Source organism: Heterodontus francisci, chromosome 28 (genome assembly GCF_036365525.1).
Source record: "Heterodontus francisci isolate sHetFra1 chromosome 28, sHetFra1.hap1, whole genome shotgun sequence".
Classification (NCBI taxonomy): domain Eukaryota; kingdom Metazoa; phylum Chordata; class Chondrichthyes; order Heterodontiformes; family Heterodontidae; genus Heterodontus; species Heterodontus francisci.
The window spans coordinates 63,210,014-63,214,989 of NC_090398.1; the positions used below are offsets into that span (position 1 = coordinate 63,210,014).

At 43.1% G+C, this 4,976-nt stretch overlaps 1 non-coding gene across 1 annotated transcript; it reads left to right on the top strand.

Annotated features, from left to right (window-relative positions):
• The first annotated feature begins 1,478 nt into the window (after positions 1–1,478).
• Positions 1,479–1,552, top strand: trnat-agu (transfer RNA threonine (anticodon AGU)). Its single transcript has one exon. It is a non-coding gene; the product is annotated as a tRNA-Thr (tRNA).
• Positions 1,553–4,976: the final 3,424 nt, after the last annotated feature.

A 4,976-nucleotide genomic window follows, 5' to 3' on the forward strand; every position in this document is an offset into this window, starting at 1 on the left:
TCTGTCTACTTCCCCCGTCTGCACACAACCCGAGAATGGCCTCTCCCTTCCCCCACTTACTCCATATTTCGAGGCCAGTTCTCGCTCCACTCCGCATTTTACAAACAGCCGCCGCCTCCCCCTGAACTTGCCCCGGACTCGATGCTGATCTCTGCGTCTATCTGCGGACACGCTCCCAAAGCGATGTGCTGCTGGAAGGAGGCTGCTGTTTGCTTCCTTCCCCCGGAAACGGGATCTCTCCATTCGCGGCTGTTTTAAACCATCTTCTTCCGCTCACAGGCAGTGCTGGGGGAGGGGAGCGCAGGCGCAGATTTCTGCAACAATTCCGCAAACAGAAACATGGAAAATTTCCGGCGCAGAATGAGGCCATTCGCCCCTTCGTGTCCGCGCCAGCTCAAAGAGAGCGATCCAGCCTCATCCCACAGTTTCTTGTTATTGGAAAGTGAAATGTCGAAACAGAAACGGACAGTCAGGATGTGGGGAGTTGCACAAAGAGAATCTATTATAGGCACCAGGTGAGAAGTGTGAAGGACACATTTTAAACAGCGGCTGTTTGGTTTCACTTGAACGGTTAGACCATGGGAGCGAGAACTGGAAATCTGACCTGTGTAAAAGTCCCTGTTCCGTCGGTCAGTCCCATTCATGGCCCAGTGGATTGTTTCTGGATGTCATTTAATTGTTGTAAAACGGCCAAAGCCCCTGGTATGCAGTAGCTGGGGGCTGCAGGACTGCAGTGGAATCAGACACTGACTCTGTTTGTATTGCTGGGTTTCCTTTGTGATTGTTCATAATGATTATTAATTGAATAATTATTTTGGTCTCTCTTGGAACTTCCACCACACCTCTTCCTGAATTATAATAAATACTTTTTCTTTCTACAGGCAAATACTTGAAGGAAGCAGAATAAATATAATGATGCCGCAGCACAAGGGGAAGTGCAGCCGGCTTCTCACACACAGTAAGTACAGTATCATTCAGAGAGAAAAGAGACATCAGTTTCACAATCACTGCCAGCAGTACTAGTCAGACTGGCACTGATCCCAAGTTCCAGAGACTAACAGTCAATCCAACAGTCACACAGAGCATGACAGACTGAAGTTGTTTCCATTTCACCCCAACTCTGTCCCACTGACAGGTAGATACATCAATCCCAGTCCAAAATCACACCCACTATCAGATTGCAAGGCACTGTGTCACTCTCACAAGACAGCAGCCTGAACTATAAACCTATGTCCCCTCGTAACTGACTCTGCCACCCTGTGAAAAAGCTTCTGACTATCCACTCTGTCTCTGCCACTCATAACTTTGTCAACCTCTATCATGTCGCCCCTCCACCTTCATTCTCAGTTTCGGGAAAAATAGAGTACATGACTGTATCAGTAAGTAGGAAAAGTTAAAATATGTTGTGACCAGTGGAGAAGTGTGATGAGAATAAACAGATCCTCCTCTGATTTCAGCCACACAAGCATTTGTGATTTGGCTCTGTAGCTTAGTTGGTTAAAGCACCTGTCTAGTAAACAGAAGAGCCTGGGTTCAACTTCCAGCAGAGCCTTATTTCACATTTGTGATATGCTTGAGAAGTTTCCTTCTCAATCATTTACATCTCTGATTTGTGAACTTGAACTTGGAATTCAAATTACATGATGAATTTCAGTCAAAACAAAAAAAAGAAATGCTGGATTCACTCAGCAGGTCTGGCAGCATCTGTGGAAAGAGAAGCAGAGTTAACGTTTCGGGTCAGTGACCCTTCTTCGGAACTGACAAATATTAGAAAAGTCACAGATTATAAACAAGTGAGGTGGGGGTTGGGCAAGAGATAACAAAGGAGAAGGTGCAGATTGGACTAGGCCACATAGCTGACCAAAAGGTCACGGAGCAAAGGCAAGCAATATGTTAATGGTGTGTTGAAAGACAAAGCTACAAATTTGTTCACAGTTACATTCAATCTGGAAAACAGCTCGACATTAATCTCACTGAAGGAAAGTGTGACCACGTTGTATGTTTCAGAGTGTTTGTGTCGTTATGTGTTGCTTTCAACCGAGACTGGGACATGACACAAGTGGGAGGGTTGATCCGAGGTTTGGAATATTTGTCAATCAGGAACAAGAAAAATCAAAGGAACCAAATAAGAAAACCTATGTCTCGTGGGTATTGAGAGACGGTGAGAAGATATTAAACTTTGTTCCATTCAATCCGGCTGCGATGAACTTTGAATTTTTCCGCCTTTTATAAACATTATTTGAAGGGTCTCTGTAACAATGTTCAGTGTTGATGAGAGTGGGGTCTGGGTGAGCAGCTGCTGAGTGTGACAGGGTCAGGACTGGATGCACGAAGTTCTCTGACACTCTCTCTCCCTGTCTCTCTCTGATGGCTTTGAGTTGATTTTCAAGTGGCAGCTGTTGGTGTTTGAGTAAATGAAGGAAGTTCCCTCCACCCATTTGTTTGGACAGACAGTGTAGTATAAGGATGTAAAGGGTTAATGCTGAAGCTAGTGGGATCAACCCCTCCCACTGTCAGAGTGATGATGTAACAGTCACATGAGATGAGGTTTGGGAGAAGAGAGAGCAGCACCAAGGATGCTAGCTTAAGAGGTTTGATGAATGTGTATATAGTATTGTGTAAATTAGAAAAGAGTTCTTAGTTCTTTCAGCAGGAAATGTGTCCAGAAAATATTCAGGAGTCGGAATGCAGATATTAACTCCAAGTGACAGTTCTGGGTTCATTTAACAAAAAAAAGGTGGAGAATAATATTGCTCACTGACTGAAATCCCCCAGTGAGGAGACAGTTAAACAGGTGATCTGTTGGGGCATCCTTCGATTCAAGGTTTCGACAGCATTTAATCTCCCTTTTTGGTGAAATTCTCTGTTATTTGCATCTTTTTTTAATCAGCTTTCATGGGTGAGTGAAAAACTCAAAAAAACTTAACAGTTCAATTCTCCCTTCTTCCCATCAGTTTCTCTTTTCTGTCTCAGATCAATATAATGATGAGAATCCCAATTTAATCTGCTGTTTCTGGTGTTTTATCCATTCCAATCAAAATTCAACATTCCAATCAAATCTATTTGTTATTCCACAGTTTCTCTCCATGTGTTTTATCCTGTTGTATTCTCTCACAGTCTGTTTGATGATCAATTTTACATCTCACTCTCTGTTCTGGTGAAGATCAGAAGCAGTGTTGTCTGTTTGCACCACCCGACAAGTCGGCCTGAGGCTGTGTCTCATCGATAATGTGGAGTTAGGAACATCGAAACATAGGAGCAGGAGCCGGCCATTCAGCCCATCGAGCCTGCCCCGCCATTCAATATGATCATGGCTGATCATCCACTTCAATGCCCTTTTTCCCACACTTTCCTCATATTCCCTTATGTCATTTGTATTTACAAATCTGTCAATCTCTGCTTGAAACAGACTCAACGACTGAGCTTCCACAGCCCTCTGGGTTACAGAATTCCAAAGATTCACAAACCTCTGAGTAACAACATTTCTCCTCATCTCTGTCCTAAGTGACTTCCCCCTTATTTTGAAATTGTGTCCCGTGGTTTTCGACTCCCCAGCCAGGAGAAACATCTTAGCTGCATCTACCCTGACTGTCCTTTAAGTATTTTGTGGGTTTCAATGGGATCACCTCTCATTCTTCAAAACTCTAGAGAATACAGCCCCAGTTTCCCCAATCTCTCTTCATAGAACAGTCCCACCATCCCAGGAACAAGTCTGATGAACCTTCGTTGAACTCCCTTCATGACAATAATATCCTTCCGAAGGGAAGGAGACCAAAACTGTACACAGTACTCCAAGTGCGGTCTAACCAGGGTTCTATACAATTGAAGCAAGAATTCACTACTCCTGTACTCAAATCCTCTTGTGATAAAGGCTAACATACTATTAGCCTTCTTAATTGCTTGCTGCACCTGCATGTTAGCTGTCAGTGACTTATTGACATGGACACCCAGATCACCCTTATATTTTTAATAGTTAATAAAGGAAAGGATTCCATATACCTGCTGAACCACCTTATTGACCTGTACTGCTACTTCAGGAATCTGTGGACATTCACTCCAACGTCCCTCACTTCCTCTACACCATTCAGTGTTCTCCCATTAATTGTGGATTCCTTTGCCTTTTTTGACGCCTGCTCTCGCTGTTCCCTGCTCTCCGAGTGAACTCTTGCTCCCTCTCTCTCCTGGGCTCTTTATGCTCCACTCTGCTCTCATTGTTTCCCACTCTCTTAATGTATCAATATTTGTTTGCCTTGTGTTTAATTTAAAATATGGATTAACTGTATTTTACAGTTGTAGGTTTTATTTGGTAGTCCTGTACAAGTTGTGGATTGGTATTTAATATTTAGCTCTGTGAAAACGATTGTGAATGAAAATATAACTTTCAATCTTATACATGGGCTGGTCTGCAAGCTCCAAGTCCTTCATTTTGTAGTAATGGAATTGATACTGTATCTTTCAGTCTTAATCTCTGTGGGATTTTTGAACTGGTATGTAATGCATAACTTGGTCTGTTTTCCGATGTACATTTTTGGGATTCAAAGGATGATAGGAAATAGGGGCATTAGGCCATTCAGCCCATCGAGCCTGCTCCAACATTCAAACAGATCGTGACTGATCATCTACCTCTACGCCATTTTTCCTGCTATCTCCATATCCCTTGATCCCGTTAGTATTTAGAAATCTATCGATTTCTGTCTTGAATATGTTAAATGATTGATCTTCCACAGCCCACTGGGATAAAGAATTCCACAGATTTCCCACCCTCTGAGTAAAGAAATTCCTGCTCATATCAGTCTCAAATGGCCTGCCCTTATTCTGAGTCTGTGTCCCCTTGTTCTAGACTCACCAGACAGAGGAAACATCCTATCCATATCTACCCTGTCACACCCTGTAAGAATTTTGCAAGTTTCAATGAGATCACCTTTCATTCTTCGAAACTCCAGAGAATTTCGGCCCAGGTTCTGCAGTCTCTCATC